Source organism: Notechis scutatus, chromosome 8 (genome assembly GCF_049901735.1).
Source record: "Notechis scutatus isolate UNSWTSFEM ecotype Mainland chromosome 8, rNotScu1.2, whole genome shotgun sequence".
In the NCBI taxonomy this organism is placed as follows: Eukaryota; Metazoa; Chordata; class Lepidosauria; order Squamata; family Elapidae; genus Notechis; species Notechis scutatus.
In genome coordinates, this window is record NC_142016.1 from 19,500,875 (window position 1) to 19,520,725 (window position 19,851).

The 19,851-nt window shown below is 40.3% G+C and overlaps 2 long non-coding RNA genes across 5 annotated transcripts in view; one reads left to right on the forward strand and one right to left on the reverse strand.

The window, feature by feature from the left end:
• Positions 1–19,851, reverse strand: part of LOC113425922 (uncharacterized) — a 169,035-nt gene that overhangs the window by 72,463 nt on the left and 76,721 nt on the right. Inside the window, exon 5 of one of the 4 annotated variants that reach the window (XR_015750508.1) lies at positions 3,260–3,271. The exons of the other annotated variants lie outside the window; for them this stretch is intronic. This is a non-coding gene — a long non-coding RNA (uncharacterized LOC113425922). Of the gene's footprint in view, positions 1–3,259; positions 3,272–19,851 lie in introns of those variants that run through there. 4 annotated transcript variants of the gene reach the window in all.
• LOC148129929 (uncharacterized) lies at positions 8,371–11,749 on the forward strand. The gene is made up of 2 exons (XR_015750494.1): positions 8,371–10,122; positions 10,157–11,749. It is a non-coding gene; the product is annotated as an uncharacterized LOC148129929 (long non-coding RNA).

The following is a 19,851-nucleotide window of genomic DNA, read 5'->3' on the forward strand; positions in this document are numbered from 1 at the left end:
GCCAGACAAGGAATAATGGATGGAAACTGAACAAGGAGAGATTTAACCTGGAAATAAGGAGAAACTTTCTGATAGTGAGAACAATCAACCAATGGAACAGAAGTTGCCCTCGGAAGTTGTGGGAGCTTCATCACTTGAGACTTTCCAGAAGAGATTGGACTGCCATCTGTCAGAAATGGTGTAGGGTCTCCCACTTGGGCGGGGGGGTTGACTAGATGACCTATAAGATCTCTTCCAACTCTGATTATCTGTTATTTTCTTGTCCACCCCAACCCTTTAGAACAGCCTCCCATATTAGATCAGAGAGAGACCTATCGTTTTAGCCTTCCAGAGAGCTGTGAAGGTCTGGCTCTTCATCCAAGCATTGACCTAGGATGGGATGTGGTCCAGCTGTGAGGATGTTTGATCTGGCTCCTCGAGAGAAGCATACCTTAGTTTTTAATCATTTATGGATTGTTGTAAACCACTCAAGTCATTGTATGAGATAGATAGCAAATTGCTCAGTGTGGAACTGTTTGTGGAGACTGTTTCTCTCCAGTGTGAGTACTGAGTTCCCTATTCGATATGAAGATACAAGGTGAACACAGCATGTACTCTTATTAAATGCAGGAGGGGAACAAAGAGGGCGAAACCATTACCACTCCCTGAAATATATTGATTATGTGGTGTTTCATAACAATAGAAAATATAGAGTCTTCCAAAGTCTGAATGCAACCAGATGCAACCAGTTTCCAAACTTATTAACTCCTTGGATTTTTTTTTTATTTCTCCTCTACAACATTAGCTGAATTTCCCAGGGCTCAAAGCAATATTACAAGTACAATTGAGAGAATGTCCCTGCTGAATATCAAATCGAAAACCTTCCACTTATACATAATTGCATTCAATAAAGCACACACTGCTGATTTGTCCTGCCTGATGGTTGATGAAAAGATGAGAAAAAGATCTGCAATGTTGTATTGGAGGGAAAGGCTTAAGGACATATTTCAAAGAAGGAATGGAGAGCGTCTCTCAGAACAATGGATGGCTTCTTGCTGCTCTGGCAAACGTATGAGTTGATAACCAATAGCAACACATGAAAAATTGGAAAGAGAAGGAAAACAGTACATATTTGAGGATGGAGACCTCTTTGTTAGGGTTCCAACTGAAAGGTAAGAATGCCATTAAATTTTATTCTTGATGCTTAAGAAAATATCTATTCTATTTACTTGGAAGATGGAAGATAATATGCTACTGTTTCCTTCTAGGTTGCCTTTCTAACTTTGTAATTTAGTCTGGGATTCTGGGATTCTCTTGTGGTCTCCACCCAAATGCTTATTAAATCTATCCTCAATTAGCTTCCAGAGCAGAGGTGGTATTCAGCAGGTTCTGGAGAACCAGTAGCAGAAATTTTAAGTAGTTTGGAGAACCGGCAAATACCGCCTCTGACTGGCCTCACCCCCATCTATTCTCTGCCTCCCGAGTCCCAGCTGATAGGCTGGGTCTTCTTTTGTTGCCCTGCACAGGAGAATGGAGCTGGAAAGCAGGCTAGTGAGGTGGGGAGGGAATGGGATTTTGCAGTAACCTCCCCAGCCACGCCCACCAAGCCACGCCCATTGAACCAGTAGTAAATTTTTTAAAATGCCACCACTGTTCCAGACCCAGACAGGATTGGTGGTCACCTCTTCTACCACCATTGCTGCCTCTCACAAAAGAACTTCCATTTTCAGATTAAAATAATAGTTCTTTGCAAGAGTGTTGACATTCTTAGCAGAAAACTAAGGTTTCATTTCATGTGGTTGAATACTTCTAGTTAAAATACACTTTTGAGTGTATTTTCCCAACATAATATCATTTGATCCTAGTTATGGATTTTTTTCAGGCCAAGGGCCACAAGGTGTCCTGTGTGATGTGTTAAGGATACCATACAAAGATAAGAGGAGAAAGGACAAAGAAGTGATAAGGCTTGCACAATGATAAATTCAATTGGATTTTATTAAAACAATCGGTATAGTTCCTACGATTGCATCTTTACATTTTTAAAGTGACAATCACAAGACAATTGTCCACTTCTTGATCTCTTAGTCCATCACCCTGTTTAAGAAACGGCTGGCCTATATCTTTGTGTCATTCTATTTAATTTGGTAGTATGTGTCTTTCTCACAAATAAAGATAGCAAACCATATAATTAATCCAGTGGGTCCAACGCCAAAGTTTTCTGCAAAGAATTCCTTCAACCAACTCCTAAAATAGGACAAAAACATTCTCTTGGACATAGTATAGTAAGTTTCCCACTTCCCAGTGGAAGTCCTTTCCCTGTTTTTTTTTCCTTTTGAGAAAGGAAGGCATGAAAAAAGAAAGAAAGATAAGAGAGGTGCTGTCTTATTTGGAGCAGAATGTGTTTAGTTTGCCTGATCATTGCATGACACATTTTGTTGTTTTTGATAATGTTTGAGGAAAAGGAGAACAAGGAGGAAGACAGTTAGAATCAATTAGTTATTGCTTACTCTCCACATTTCTCTCTCTCCATGCATCTTTTAAGTTGAATTCTTCTGTTATTCGAAAGAAAGATTTTGGTAATATCTTTCTAGCTTTCTTTGTTGATTTCTGCATTTTGTAGTCCAACCAATCATTAACTATTCCATTAAGATCTCCCACCATACAAATATTAGCATAGTCCAGTTCAATTATTTTCATATGTAATTTCCTGTAAAATTCTTCTTGGTTATCATTCGGAGCATAAATTGCAATTAAAAGTGTTTTAACATTATTGTCCATTATTTCCACCATCAAAATCCTTCCATCGTCATCTGTGTAAATTAATTCTGCAAAAATTGTTGTTGTTTTTCTAATATGTACTTCTTGTAAGCAAATTATATCAAATTTTAATTTCTCTAGTTTATGAAATACTTTCCTTCTTTTAGTAGCCAAGTTAAATCCATTTATGTTATTCGTAATCAATTTTCTTTCATCCATGTTAAGCTTTGTGAGGGGTTTTTATTGCTCTAGTAGGTCTTAATTCTCGCTGCTCTCTGGGTACACCACCTACTGCACCTTCTTCTTTCTCTTTTTCAATTACTGCTATACACTCCTCTTGGAATTCAATTAGTGACTCTTCCTTTCTAGCTTCTTCCTCCTTTCCTCTGAAATATTCTAAGTAGAATAGCTCAGCTTTTTCAACTGTGTCAATTCTGTATCTTTGTTCCTGCCAGGTGAACAAGAGGCCTTCTGGCATCAGCCATCTGTAATTTACTCCTCTTTTTGTTATTCAGATTAGTAGCAATGGTAGATTCTTTGCCATCAACCATTTTTTTTGGTGTGTGTGTGTGTGTGTGGCCTTATAAGAATATGCAAGACAGCTTCGATTAGTATTCCTAGTTCTAAAGAAAATGAGAAACCTTGCTTTGCTTGAGGCTATTTTTGGGCATGTGTCCCGCCTAGTCTGACAATCATCTCCCTTGCTGGAAGTATAGAAAGATGATGAATTCTCCTGAGAGAGAGAGAGGAAGGGAGGGAGGGAGAGAGAGGTGGAAGAGAGAAGAGAGAGAGAGAAATTCAGCTGATGAAGGAAGGAAGGACCTATTGGCTATTAATTTGGTGCTCTTTTTAAAGAATTCGAATAGGAAGCTTGAAGTACTTTATGGTCAGAGGAATAGGTTATATGAGCCATGGTGGTGCAGTGAAAAGAGGGCAGTACTGCAGGTTACTTCTGCTGACTGCTGGCTGCCTGAAATTTGGCAGCTCGAATCTCAGCAGGCTCAAGGTTGATTCAGCCTTCCATCCTTCTGAGGTGGGTAAAATGAGGACCCAGATTGTTGGGGGCAACATGGTGACTCTGTAAACCACTTAGAGAGGGCTGTAAAGCAGTATAAAGAGGTATATAAGTCTATGTGCTATTGCTATTATATCCTGATGTGAAAGGCTGGTAGATTTATCACAGGTTTTTTTATCGCAGGAGTACAGTTTTTAAGCTACATGGAGATCCACCATTGGCCATATACCGAAATGGAAAGATACTTTAAGCATTTACATATCTTGTATGTCTCTTGGGGTTAATGTACTTGCTTCAATAGAAGCAAGAATACATTGAGGAATGTATGTGAAACGTAGTGAGTCACTCATGATAGAGAATGCAGACCTGTCAAAATGGTGGCTGCAGGCTGAATGGATCACATGAAGGCTACACCCACTCTGGCTCCGTAAAGGCAAAAAAATGTTGCGATACGTCACTATAAGTTAGGTGACCGAGTTTGACAGCCATGGATTATAGGAAAGGGGGAGGGTTAAACTTTTTACATAATGACACAAGTTAAAATGTCCTCACCTAACAGAAAGACTTATTAGACAACAAGCAAACACTTAGGAAGATGGATATTATGTCTGTCCCTCTATATCTGTCTATCTGTCCCAACACAAAGAGACTATGAACATAATATGAACATAAGAAATGATTAAAGTGCCTCAGACTGGGAGAAGCAGGTTGAAATGCTTATTCTGCCATTAAGCTTAAGAGTAGCTCTCTCGTTTTTGCTGTTAAGAAGATAAAAATTCCTTGGAGTAACAGTGGAAAATACCCACATCCCAATAAAGAACCAGGGAAAAGAAAATTCACTCACTTGATCCATTACAGCTGACCTGAATCTCTAGAACAGTTGATCAGTGTCTCTGGAGCAGCAGGTGAAAACGAAGGATGGCGGATTAAAAGAGAAGATTTCTGACAAAAATCTTTTTAAAAATAGGGGCCATGTACTCATGAAGCTTTACAAGCTGGAATGGAAAGTTAAAACTAAGCAAGAATGCTCTGTGATTTGTCTGTTTACATTCAGGCTCCTGTTTTTTTATCTCTCCTACACCATGTGATTATACTGAGTTTCTTTCCCATGATTTATTACTTGGAGATGCAAATAAATAATATTCTCACTAGGATGGTAACCCCATCTCCTTCACACATCCTGTTTAAATTTGTGTTTCTGAACCTGGCTGAACTTTAAGATAGATGAACTTCAATTCCCAGCATTCTGCAGCCAGCTTACTGGTGAGAAATGCTGGGAATTGAAGTCCACAAATAGGGCAACAATTTCTGAATCAATGTACCTTAAATTGGGCTAAATTTTGAATGCATGCTAAACCCAGGACCCATGATCCTTGTGGGATTGAAATTTGGCAAAGCTGTGGTCGCTTCACTGCTCATCATATCCAATGGTCCCTGCCAGAGGTGGTATTCAGCCGGTTCTGACCAGTTCTGGAGAACTGGTAGAGGAAATTTTGAGTAGTTCAGAGAACCGGCAAATCCCACCTCTGACTGGCTCCGCCCCCATCTATTCTCTGCCTCCCATTGAGTCCCAGCTGATCGGCTGGGACTTCTTTTGTTGCCCTGCACAGGAGAACGGAGCTGGAAAGCAAGTTAGTGGGGTGGGGAGGGAATGGGATTTTGCAATAACCTTCCCCCAGGAGTGAGGAGGGAAATGGGATTTTACAGTATCCTTTCCCTGGAGTGGAGTGGGAATGGAGATTTTACAGTTTTCTTCCCCTGTCACACCCACCAAGCCACGCCCACCAAGCCACACCACGCCCACCAAGCCAGGCCCACAGAACTGGTAGTAAAAAAATTTTTTTGAATCTCGCCACTGGTCCCTGCCATCTTCCTTACATGGAAAGTCAATGGGGAAGCCAGCAAAAAGTTGCCTGCCTGTGGTCATTCTATTTCACTAGACAAGGAAATATCTTTGAAATAACCAAAAAGTTCAAGGGTTGTCTAGTAGGAATCTACAATTCTCACCCACATTTCTTCTTGGGCTTTCTTTTAAATTACCTCCTCTTCTTTCTGGACTGGAGTCTGGATATTAAAATTCCTGTAGTTCGAAGAATCTACATTAGAGTTTGTCATTATTTTTCATTCCTTCATGCATTGCTCCCTCTCTGCTTTGGTCTTTCACCAAATATGGCCTCAGGGAGGTTTACAAGTCTTTACTATAAAAACACAAAATATCATAGGCAAGGCAGACTTCAAATTTATGAGATCTGCTTAGGTTTTTTAAATATCTTAATCAGAGGCCCACCAGTGAGAGACCCAAGGACAGTAATGATATTTTGAAACTTGAATATGTGTACGTTTGCTAAATGTAACAAATATAATTAAAAATACTTTGTTTGTATTAAATGTATGACATGCAGAATATGGTGATTGACATAAGGATAACATATTTATATGTTTATATAACATATAGGAGCCTCTGTGGCGCAGTGGTTAGAGTGCAGTATTGCAAGCTACTTCTGCTGCAGCCAGCTGCCTACAATTTGGCAGATCAAACCCCACCAGGCTCAAGGTTGACTCAGCCTTCCATCCTTCCGAGGTGGGCAAAATGAAGACCCAAATTATTGGGGGCAATAGGCTGATTCTGTAAACCGCTTAGAGAGGGCTGTAAAGCACTATAAAGCGATATATAAGTCTAAGTGCTATTGCTATTGCTATACTGAAATATTGAATAATCAAATAAAGAACATTATTATTAGAATTATATAAGTGCGCTAAATGTAATAAATATTATTAATAATAGTTTATTTGTATTAAAAGATGTGATACTTAGAATAGGGGGATTGGCATAATGACATATTGAAATACAATAGTTAAATAATGAAAGATTATAATTTAACAAAAATATGTGTATTATTACTAGTAATAATACACATATTTTAATAGTAATATTATTATTATTACTAGTATATAAGCTTGTTAAATGAAATAAATATGATTAATACTATTTTATTTGTATCAAAATGTATGACACTCTGTTCACGCATTGATATGTTTGTAAATATAAAAAATAAAAAACTTGATATAAAACAATAATAATAATGATATATTACAATTGATATAACAATCCCAGCAAAGAATTGCTGTTAAAATGTACTACATATTAGAGGGAACAAACAGAAGGTTGAAAGAGAGCTTTGTGTAAGAACATGCTTGTTAGAAAAAAAAAGTGAATAAAAATGGAAAAAAATCAACAAAGGGGGGGGGGGGGGGGGGGGGGGGGGGGGGGGGGGGGGGGGGGGGGGGGGGGGGGGGGGGGGGTTGGGGGGGGGGGGGTTGGGGGGGGGGGGGGGGGGTGGGGGGGGTTGTGGGTTGGGGGGGGGGTTTCGGGGGGGGGGGGGGGGGGGGGGGGGGGGGGGGGGGGGGGGGGGGGGGGGGGGGGGGGGGGGGGGGGGGGGGGGGGGGGGGGGGGGGGGGCGGGGGGGGGGGGGGGGGCCGGGGGGGGGGGGGGGGGGGGGGGGGGGGGCGGGGGGGGGGGGGGGGGGTTGGGTTTTTTTTTTTCCCGTGGGGGGGGGGGGGGGCGGGCGGGGGGGGGGCTTGGTTTGGGGGGGCCTTGTTCTTTTATGTAAAGTGTAAAGTTGATTTAGATATTGAATTCCATTGAATTAAGGTAGTTGCCTTTTTTTTGTTTTTTTTTTGTGGGTTTTTTTTTTTTTTTTTTTTTTTTTTTTTTTTTTTTTTTTTTTTTTTTTTTTTTTTTTTTTTTTTTTGGGGGGGTTTTTTTTTTTTTTTTTTTTGTGGGGGGGGTGGGTTTTTTTTTTTTTTTTTTTTTTGGTTTTTTTTTTTTTTTTTTTTTTGGGGGGGTTTTTTTTTTTTTTTTTTTTTTTTTTTTTTTTTTTTTTTTTTTTTTTTTTTTTTTTTTTTTTTTTTTTTTTTTTTTTTTTTTTTTTTTTGTGTGGGGTTTTTTTTTTTTGGGGGTTTTTTTTTTTTTTTTTTTTTTTTTTTTTTTTTTTTTTTTTTTTTTTTTTTTTTTTTTTGTTTTTTTTTTTTTTTTTTTTTTTTTTTTTTTTTTTTTTTGTTTTTTTTTTTTGTTTTTTTTTTATCACGGTCTGTGGTTACTACCAGATGTTTTGAGTGCAGGGAAGAAAAATCTAGAATAGAGAGAAGGAGGAGAGGTTCCTTATCACTGGACGAAACCAGGCTCAATAGCAGTAACTGTGAGAGGGATCTTGGAGTCTTAGTGGACAAAAATCTAAATAGGAGCCAGCAGTGCGCAGCAGCAGCCAAAAAAAGCCAATGCAATCCTAAATTGCATTAACAGAGGGATACAATCTAGATTAGTGAGGTACTAATACCACTCTATAACCCTTAGTAAGGCCATACCTAGAGTCCTACATCCAGTTTTGGTCACCACATTATAAAAAAAGATGCTGAGACTCTAGAAAAAGTGCAGAGTAGAGTAACCAGGATGATCAGGGGACTGGAGACCAAAATATATGAAGAATGCTTACAGGAACTGGGCTTGGCTAGTCTTGTGAAGAGAAGGACCAGGGAAGACAGGATAGCAGTCTTCCAATATTTGAGAGGCTGCCACAGAGAGGAGGGAGGGGTGTTGGACTAGATGACCTATAAGATCCCTTCCAACTCTGATTATCTGTTATCGTTATCTGGTTACATGGGGAAGTCTTTCTTTAAAAGGCATAGGTATGGCATCACTTGCTTAAAATGGTATAAGCCAGTTCTGTTTGGTTTGGGGTACCCTTCTGCTCGTTTTGCTCAATGGGGTCTTGAATATCTCAGAGTACAACCCTCCTGGCTCTTTTCTAAATAATGACTTTCTAAATAATGGCCCCAATGATGTTGCCTAGTTAGGGTAATGAAATCTCTGCAGTCATCCCAGGCCTCAAGCTCAGCGGGCCTCAAGGACCCCTCACAATGACTCTTGATCCACAAATCTGTGGGACACAACATGGCCAGGCTCCAAATTACAAAACTATTTTTCCCAGCCTGATGGCATTTCTCTAAGCAGATTCCTTGCAATTATCCTTGCTGCCTGCCATGTTTCTAAATATTTGCGTTGGTAGCAGACTGATAGTACTGTATATCGCCACCTCTCTGCCCCTTGTGCCTGTTGTATCTTCTTCCACGCCAGACCCTTTTTCCTCTTCAAGGTTTCCAACCAGTGGAAACCAAAAGTTTGAATACAGAGGTCAGGAAGAGGACAACAGATGTTATCTTAACATTTTTCTCCCTTCTGCTCATTCTAGGAATGCAAACACGTTGTCAAAATAGGACAATTGTTCACTCTTCTCAAGAATCACACATTTGCATGGACATAAACTCCAAGCTGGCTCAACAAGCCACAGCTGGTGTGTTCACGTGATACTGCACAGCTATAATATAATATAATATTGTGCACATGATACTGCACAACTCAAATACAGCTCATCAGTCTGGAATCCACACTGTATATCGGACATTAATACAACAGCGAGTCCAGAAGTATTTCATGAGAAGAGTACTACACTCCTCTGCTCACAACGAATACCCTATATCATCAGGCTTGAAATTTTGGGCTTGAAAAAATTTGAACTACACTGCCTACGGTTGGACCTAAGCATAGTAAACAAAATTATCTGCTACAATATCCTACCAGTCAATGACTACTTCAGCCTCAACCGCAACAATACAAGAGCACACAACAGATACAAACTCAAAGTAAACCGCTCCAAAGTTGATTGCAGAAAGTACGACTTCAGCAACAGAGTGGTCAATGCCTGGAATGCACTACCTGACTCTGTTGTTACATCCTTTAACCCCCACTCCTTTAACCTCAAACTAACCACTATTGACCTCATCCCATTCCTAAGAGGGCGTGCATAAGTGCACAGTTGTGCCTCCCGTCCCAGTCTAATTTTCCCCATTTATTCCTACCTACTTCCTGTATTCTTACTCATGTTTATACTTATACCTATTATCTTGTAAGTGATTGACAAATCAAATAAATAAATAAAATAAATAAGCTAGGTCAGTTGACTTTTCTAGACCACAAGATAAAGGAGTTCTCCCCATAACTCTAAATCACATGATATGCAACACGCAGGCCATTTTAACTGTATATGCTCTTTCTAAAGTAAAGAAAGCTACTGAATGGGTTGCCTCTGGCAACAAGAAGGTAACAACCAGGTGTGGGATTCTGTCAGTTCGGACCGGTTTGAGCGGACCCCTAGCTCCAAAGATCAGCTGGGAGCGAACTGTATGCCCACCCCTGCGCTATATTATCCTTTATCGTCCCAGCTGACCAGCAGAGAAGAGCGGATTGCCACTCCTCAACTTTGTTACTCCTCCGAAGGAACATAGCAGGTAAGGATTTTTGCATTGTTGTCCACGTGCACACAGTGCGCGAAACACGTGATCCCCAAGCCGGTTGTTATACCGGCAGCTTCCCACCCCTGGTAACAACTTTTTTTTATTTCCTTCCCTGTTTTGTGCAATTGGTCTAGACATTTTTTCCAGGAACTAAGATGTACTTCATGCTGTTCAACTGACCAACTTAAAAAAAAAAAAAAAATCTGCAATGCCTACAAAGGATGATTTGAAAGGCCTGGGGAATTGAAATACACACATCTTAAACATGCCTTCTGACTGCTAGTTGTTGTTCATGGATGTGTTCTGCCACTCTTCTGCCCATTCGTGCTACGTAGTGGCTGTTGTAGTCATTACACTGCATGTTGTAGATGGCTCTTTTTTTTTTTTTTTTTCCTCCTCTGGGGCTGCTGGGTTTTTTGGTTTTACTTAGGATGTTTTGAAGGGCTTAGTAGCTCTGCTTTTTTTTTTGTCTATGATTAATTTCTTGTTTTTATATTGCAATACAGACCTTTTCCCCATCTGTATTTTTTTTCCTGTTCCTTCTGCAAATAAGTAATGAGACTGATGAGGAAATAGAGCTAAATAAATAGAGATAAATATACAGGCCAGCTATTTACATTTCACCCAAAGCTTCATCACTAATGGCTTAGGACCAGTGGTGGGATTCAAATTTTTTTACTACTAATTCTATGGGTGTGGCTTGGTGGTTATGGCAGGGGAAAGATACTGCAAAATCCCCATTCCCTCCCCACCCCACTAACCTGCTTTCCAGCTCCATTCTCCTGTGCAGGGCAACAAAAGGAGACCCAGCCAATCAGCTGGGACTTGGGAGGCAGGAAATAGATGGGGGCAGGGCCAGTCAGAGGTGGTATTCTGAACTACTCAAAATGTCCGCTACCAGTTCTCTGAACGACTCAAACTTTCTTCTACCAGTTCTCCAGAACTGGTCAGAACCTGTTGAATACCACTTCTGATTAGGACACAAGTCGCACTGTGAACTGATTTCAAAACCTGAAAATGGTGTTCCAGTGTTATATCTTTCAGATGTAAACTGAATTTCTTGGGTCTTTCCCCTTAAGTCGTTTGTCCAGAGATTTGATTTAGCAGGTTAATTAAATTTTTATTTGTTTATATGATAAATTTATATGAGAGCCAGTGTGTTGTAGAGTTAAGGTGCTGGACTAAAAACCTATCTAAACCACTAAAACCCCCATAATAACAGAATAGCAGAGTTGGAAGGAACCTTTGAGGTCTCCTGGTCCAAACCACTTGTGCTGTCCCAGCCAGTCTATGGGATTTGGGATAGTTACTTAGGAATTGTGAGCTGTCCCCTTAAGGGAATGCATCATGGGAAATGCAGTTAAAGGTATCCTGAGAAATGTAGTTCATGTCACGTGGCCACATCTGTAATCCTGGTTGATCACTAAATTGATCCTCGAGGGGTTGAGGGAGGTTTCCCTCCATTCTTACCTGCACTCATGGACTGATAACAGCTTTTCTTTCTATCGGTACGTGATGGGTTAGGAAAAGAACCATTTTTTACTCTGCAATGATGATATACAAAGGATTGGTCATTATAGAAGAGCTTCATCACAAATGTGAGTTATGAAGATACCTGATGTACCAATAAATGTACTTTGTTATGGATGTTTTGTGGAATTATCTATCTGCATCTGCATAGCCACAAATCCACCTCATGAGACAGGACAGAAAACCACTGCTCAAGCAGGAGAACCTAAACTATTCCAGACGTGGTCATCCAGTCTCTTCTTGGAAGCCTCCAGTGATGGATCACCCACATCTTCTGAAGGCAAGCTGTTCCACTGGTTGATTGTTCTCACAGTTAGGAAATTTCTGCTTAGTTCTAGGTTGTTTCTCTCCTTCATTAGTTTCCATCCTTGATTCGTTTTCCTAGAAGGGAGGGGTTTGTTGGGAGAGCACAATCATGCCCCCTTTACACAGTCCAAAGCATGTCCTTTCCCACTGGTCAGATAAAGAACAGGTAAGAAATGCCTTCCATTCTGGAGAAATTTCCACCCACAACTGCCCATTGGTCTGAAATGGAATATTGACTTATTCTTTTTTTACCATTGGTATCTCAACTTCTTGGGTTTTATCGGGTACAATGTTCATGGCAACATAACTGACAGCTCCAATGAAACATCTAAGATCAGCAGCAAACAGAGAAGGACTCAAGCCATTTTACTAACAATGCTAGGCTTTTCCCTTTTACAGGAAAACAGAACAGATTTGTTTTCTGAGCCAATGGAAGAATATGGTATTTACTATATATGAATGCCGGCTCATTATCTTTCAGATATATTGCACAAACATATGTCTTCCAGCCAATTAATGCGATAATATATTTTCATAGCCAAGACCAGGCAATACACAGCACATTGTTTTTCCTGCAGATTCAATACAGAAGGCATTTTATTGCGAGGTTTCATTGCATTAACAAACAAATATTTGATATCATATGCTTGTGATGACAGATTGTTTGTTTTAACCTAGAAACATTTATAGAGGTTTCTTTATCCTGCCTGCCTTATAATTTGATTAATGGTTTTATTTGCCACAAGTAGAGTATGATATCCACCTGCTTTCTGCAACATTTATGGACTCCACGTATTTCCGGAGCTTGGTGTATGAAAACAGAACACCTTTATTGTGGGCTATTTGCCTATATTTTGTAGGCTATGTCTTCCAATTGCAAATGGTGATTAAAGAATAGTCTATTGCATTTGAATTACATTTGGGTACTATATTAACTTGAAGGTTGTTAGGAGAAGCTTCACATTGCTAACGCTCTAAAATTTTTTAGCTATAAACACTTTAACACCGTTTTCTAGGGTTGTACTTAAAATGCGGTGGCTCAGTGGCTAAGACACTGACAGGAAGGTTGGCAGTTCAACTGTTTGAATCCCTAGCGTAGTGTAACAGGAGTGAGCTCCCATTCCTTGTCCCAGCTTCGAAAGCACGTGAAAATGCAAGTAGAAAAATAGAGACGCCTTTGGTGGGAAGGTAACAGCGTTCCGTGCACCTTCAGCGTTTAGTCCTGCCGGCCACATGACCACGGAGACGTCTTCGGACAGCACTGGCTCTTCGGCTTTGTTACAGAGATGAGCACTGCCTGCTGGAGCCAGAAATAACTAGCATGTATGTGCAAGGGGAACTTTTAGCTTTACATTACTTAAAACAATGTGGCTTGAATATCCATGGTTGTAATGTAACGGCTCAGGTTTGTATTGTAGCCTGAAGCTGCTTTTTGTCATTGTTGCAAGGTACCATCAATTTTATCTCTGTGAACTAAACAGAGAAAGAAAGAGGGAGGGAGGAAAATCCACATTCACTGTCATTTTATAATTTGCCCAGAGTTTAACAAGCAATTTCCCTAAGTATGCAGAATGTGTATAAAAATTCTTCTTCCCCTACTTTGGCCTCTTCCTCCTTCCATACAAAAGTGGGCATGTATCTAAGAGACCATTAAACATAATGACTACAAACAGGTGTGGTTTTTTTTTAATGTAACTTTCCAAACTATATTCTTTTTAATTTTTTTGGGATGCCTTTCCTGGGCACCTGCTGAACTGTGAAAAAAGCAGTACTGAAGCCAGAAGATAGCTCTTCAACCTGGGTATCTTGCTTCAATGATCATCTTTACCCTCAAAACATTTTGCCCTTAAGAATCAATCACATTAAATGCAGAGGCCAAGTCTCTTTGCAAGAATGCAAGGAAGCCCAGGTTTATTAAGGTTAACCTATGTCCTCCATCTTCCCATAAAACCTGAGCAAGTCCATCCACAATAAAGCTTCATCTGGAAGTAGGAACAAATGACAAGAGTTAAGTCCTGTCCTTAGACCACAATGTATTTTTGAGGCATGGGGGGAGCAGAAATTGAACATGCCAGATTTTTCTTTGAAATGATTTGGAAGCCCCTTCCTTGGGGTACTGGAGGCTAAAACATATCAAGAACGGTTGCTGGAATTGGGCATGTCTAGTTTAATGAAAAGAGGAACTAGGGATGACATGAGAGCAGTGTTCCAATATCTAAGGAAGGGTTGTCAAATTCCCAGCCCATGGGCCGGATGCATCACATGCTGGCAAGGTCCATGCCTGGTTTAGCGAAGGGGCAAAAAGTCCTGATATGTCACATGACGCTGCTGTGATGATGTGAGTTTGTCACCCCTGATCTAAGGGGTTTCCACAAAGAAGAGGGAGTCAGCCTATTCTCTGAAGCACCTGAAGGCAGGACAAGAAGCAATGGATGGAAACGAATCAAGGAGAGAAGCAACCTAGAACTCAGGAGAAATTTCCTGAGAACAGTGAGAACAATTAATCAGTGGAAAGACTTGTCTCCAGAAATTGTGGATGCTCCAAGACTGGAGGTGTTTAAGAAGAGATTGGACAACCATTTGTCTGAAATAGCATAGGTTTGTGTCTGTGCAGGAGATTGGACTAGTACAGGGGTCACCAACCTTTTGGACCTCAGGGACCACCTAACTCATAATTTTAAATCCTTTGGACCACTAATATGAATTTTGACTGACGGTGGTTGGCTGATGTTGGTGGGAAAGTCGGTCCCATATTCCAGAGCTGCAGTAGTCACAAGACTGGCCCTTTGGTCATGCCAGAGCAGCTGCTCCTCCACCCGGGTGCCATGGACTGGAGGAGCTGCTCCGGGATGACCAAAGGGCCAGTCCTGTAACTACTGCAGTTCTGGAATAGGGACCGACTTTCCCACCAATATCAGCAAGCCACCCCAGGGAGGATTTCCCTCCCTGCCGTTGGTCTTACCTTCCAGTTCCAGCTCGCATGGCTCTACTCAAGGTAAGGTTTGCACTCGGCCAAAGGGTGGGGGCTAGCGGGTGGGCAGGCTATGTGGGCGGCGCAGTCTTGTCTTCCCACACAGCCTGGATTAATTACTTTGGGGGGGGGCATTTCTCTGCGGACCACCAAAATTTTCTTGCAGCCCACCATGGTCTCCAGCTCACTGGTTGGTGACCACTGGACTAGTAGGCTTCAAGGTCCCTTCCAACTCTGTTATTCTGCTCTATTATTTCAACTGGGGAATGATGGTCCAGTTTTCTAAAGGTACTTTAATATAGAATAGAATAGAATAGAATAGAATAGAATAGAATAGAATAGAATAGAATAGAATAGAACAGAACAGAACAGAACAGAACAGAACAGAATAGAATAGAATAGAATAGAATAGAATAGAATAGAATAGAATAGAATAGAATAGAATTCTTTACTGGCCAAGTGTGATTGGACACACAAGGAATTTGTCTTGGTGTAAATACTCTCAGTGTACATAAAGAAAAGGTACATTCATTAAGAATCAAGAATCATAATGTACAACACTTAATGATAGTCATAGGGTACAATCAACAATCAAATCCTACTAGGAAACAGTCAAGTGGGAGGGGATGGGTGATAAGGAGTGATGAGAAGATTAACAGTAATAGTAGTGTATACTTTGTAAATAGTTGAACAGTGTTGAGGGAATTATTTGTTTAGCAGAGTGATGGCGTTTGGGAAAAAAACTGTCCTTGTGTCTAGTTGTTCTGGTGTGCAGTGCTCTATAGCGTCGTTTTGAGGGAAGGAGTTGAAACAGTTTATGTCCGGGATGTGAGGGTCTGTAAATATTTTCACAGCCCTCTTTTTGACTCAATTGAAGGCAGGTGGGTAGTAATTGTTTTTTCTGCAGTCCTAATTATCCTCTGAAGTCTGTGTCTGTCCTGTTGGGTTGCAGAACCAAACCAGATGGTTATAGAGGTGCAGATGATAGATGCAATAATTCCTCTGTAGAACTGGATCAGCAGCTCCTTGGGCAGTTTGAGCTTTCTGAGTTGGCCCAGAAAGAACATTCTTTGTTGTGCTTTTTTGATGATGTTTTTGATGTTAGGTGTCCATTTTAGGTCATGTGATATAGTAGAACCTAGAAATTTGAAGATCTCTACTGTTGATACTGTGTTGTCTAGTATTGTAAGAGGTGATAGTATGGGAGGTTTTCTTTTAAAGTCTACCACCACTTCTACGGTTTTGCGTGTGTTCAGTTCCAGATTGTTCCTGTTACACCATGAGGCAAGTTGTATAACCTCCTGTCTGTATGCAGATTCATCGTTGTCTCGAATGAGACCAAGCACTGTTGTGTCATCAGCAAACTTCAGTATTTTAACAGATGGATCGTTTGAGATGCAGTCCTTGGTATATAGGGACAAGAGAAGTGGAGATAGCACACAGCCTTGGGGGGCCCCTGTGCTGATTGTACAGGTATCAGATGTGATTCTGCCTAGCTTCACCTGCTGCTTCCTCTCTGTTAGGAAGCTTATGATCCACTTACAAGTGTGTTCAGGTACTGCTAGTTGGTTTAATTTACTTAGAAGAGTGTCTGGAATGATGGTATTGAATGCTGAACTGAAGTCTACAAAGAGGACCCTTGCGTAGGTATTTGGAGATTCAAGGTGTTGTAGGATGTAATGCAGAGCCGTGTTGACAGCATCATCTGTCGATCTATTTGCTCGGTATGCAAACTGCATGGGATCTAACAGCGGATCCATGATGGTTTTCAGGTAGGACAGCACAAGCCTTTCAAAGATTTTCATAACTACAGATGTTAGAGCAACTGGTCTGTAGTCATTCAGTTCCTTGATGGAGGGCTTCTTTGGCACTGGGATGATGGTAGAACGTTTGAAGCAGGAAGGAACATAGCACATCTCTAGTGATCTATTGAAGATTCGGGTGAAGATGGGGGCCAACTGGTCAGCACAGACTTTTAAGCAAGAAGGAGTTATCTTGTCTGGCCCTGGTGCTTTTCCTGGCTTCTGTCTGTTTATTAGATCTTGCACTTCTTTTTCTTTGATCACCAGAGGTTGTGAGCCCAATGGATTGGGGTCAGTTGTAGGAGGCTTGGCTGTTGTTGGTGTGTTTGAGATGTGGGTTGTGGAGATAGGTGGCTGTAGTTTCTTTTCAAACCTGCAGTAAAACACATTCAGGTCATCTGCTAGTTGTTGATTTCCTTCTGCCTGGGAAGGAGGTTTGCTGAAGCCAGTGATGTTTTTAAGAGTTTTCTACATGTTTGCTGGTTCATTTGTTGAGAATTGATTCTTTATTTTTTCAGAGTAGCTTCTTATGGCTTAGTAGCTTCTTATATTATATAGCTTAGTAGCTTCTTATATTCTTAGCTGCTTATGGTTGCTATTCAAGAGCTCTTACATCTAACAGATATCACTGATTGAAAAACTGCAGAATTGGGTTTTTTTTAATTAGAAAGCCGATTAAAAATCACTATGAAAGCAATAACAGAAATGAAATATATGAAAACCTCTGAAAACATAGATTGTTGCCATTGAAAAAGTATTGGCAGAAAAGGTATTAGCAGTCTCTACATTAGTTGAAATGCCTCCTATCCTCCGAATTAAAACTTTCCTTTGCTAAGCTAAGCTGAACAACACGGGAAGTCCAAAGAAAATCGGAGAAAGATTACTTTTGATACAGTTTGTAGGGAATGAATGGATTGTGCGTTTATATGTTTTATGTTGGTTTGCTATCACTTGGGAACTATTTTTGGGTTCAAATACACACAGTGATAAATACTTTAAAATCAGCATTCAACCAAAACAACATTTTTCTTGTTGGACTAATAGCCAAACCATTAGAAAAGAGTTGCAAAATATTGTGTTTGTATATGCTGTGAGATTATAATATGAACAAAAAACAGGAAGACTCTGAAAAATCAACAAGAAATATCCAGACAGAGGAACGGCTGGTGAAGAGGACAGAATGAGCAGAGGTGGCAAAAATGACTTGATTAGAAAAAGGATAGTACAGGTAGTTCTCAACTTACAACAGTTCATTTAGTGACCGTTCAAAGTTAATGTCAACTCATAAAATATTTCTCTGGTCTTTTTAGAGTTGCCAACAGAAAGGGAGGGGGGAGCAGTGCAGCAGCTTGCAAAACCGAAAGTGCATTCCATACATGTTTTCAAAGATAGTAACTAGGTGACTGAAGTTTCTGCTGTGCAAAATTCTATCTGGAGAGCACAATTGTTGACTCTTGGCTATGGAGGAATATGAATTATGATACACCCAGGGGTGGGGGAAAACCAGGGTCAAGGGTGACAATGAATTATGTGTTTCAGAGTCGGCTATACCCAGGCAGTGCCGGCATGTTAACTCTCAATAAATCCTTTTTAAGTTTTGGAAGTTTGGCTCGAGACTTATGATTTAAATGGGGGTAACTGCCGGAATCCTGACAGTTACAACATGACTGAAAAATGTGACTTAAGACCATTTTTCAAACATATAACTGTTGCAACATCCCCGTATGATCAAAATCCAGACAGCTGGTAACTGATTCATATTTATGACAGTTGCAGTGTCCCCAAAAACATGTGATCACATTTTGCAATTCACTTAACAACCGTGGCAAGAAAGGTTGTAAAATGGGGCAAAACTCACTTAACAAATTTCTCATTTAGCAACATACCTTTTAGGCTGAATTGTGGTTGTAAGTCAAGGATTCCCTGTAATCCCGTTTATTACTGACTAGGAAACTCCTTATGGACATTTTGCTAAAACAAGAAAATAAACAGGATTTACAGGAGTTAAATAAACAGGATTTATGAGTTTGATTATTAGAAAGGGTAGAACAGATTAGAAAGAAGGAAATCATATGTCTTTACAGAGAAAGAACAAGATATAAATGCTGTTAAGATGTGAAATTGTTTCTTTATCCTTTCCCTTTTTTATTTTCTTTCTTACCCATTTGGCATTTTTTCTATTTTTTTTTTAAACAGTACTGTTTTTATTTTGTTAAAAATTATTTTAACCAAAACAAAAAATTTTAATACCAGAAGAGACATCTGTTCTTGCCCTTTTTTCCTCCAGGATGTACGGTAATTTTTCTTGGAACTTCTTAGCTGACTTTCTTCTTGGGCTAGGTGGAAAGCATGCCACTTTACCCTTGATGTTGCTACTTTTCTGTAACCCTTTCTAACTTCCCTTTCTACCTTCTCATGCCTCCTTTCTTAATGTTAAAAAAAAAACAGTGAGAAAAGATCCTGTCCATTATGTACTTTTGGTTTTCAATATAAACATGGACGCAATGGCTCAGTGACTAAGACACTGAGCTTGTCAATCAGGAAGGTTGGCAATTCGGAGGTTCGAATCCCTAGCGCCGCGTAACGGAGTGAGCTCCCGTTACTTGTCCCAGCTTCTGCCGACCTAGCAGTTCGAAAGCATGTAAAAATGCAAGTAGAAAAATAGGAACCATTTTAATGGAAAGGTAACAGCGTTCCATGCGCCTTCCGTGTTTAGTCATGCTGGCCACATGACCACGGAGCTGTCTTTGGATCGCGCTGGCTCTTTGGCTTTGTAATGGAGATGAGCATCACCCCCTGGAGCCAGAAACGACTAGCACGTATGTGCGAGGGGAACCTTTACCTTTACCTTTTATAAACATGGAAAACCAAGAAGGCTATAGACCACTGAAGAGAGGAATATGCAATGAAAGAGAGAATATTCATGCATCCCACCATCTATTCAGAAGAATTTATTTTATTTATTTATTTTATTTATTTTGGTTTGTCAATTGCTTACAAGATAACTATATACATAGTTATGAATACATGAAATGGGTACATATAAGAAAAATAAAAGAAACAATAGGACAGGGGCGGTAGGCACGTTGGTGCACTTATGCACACCCCCTACAGACCTCTTAGGAAAGGGGTGAGGTCAA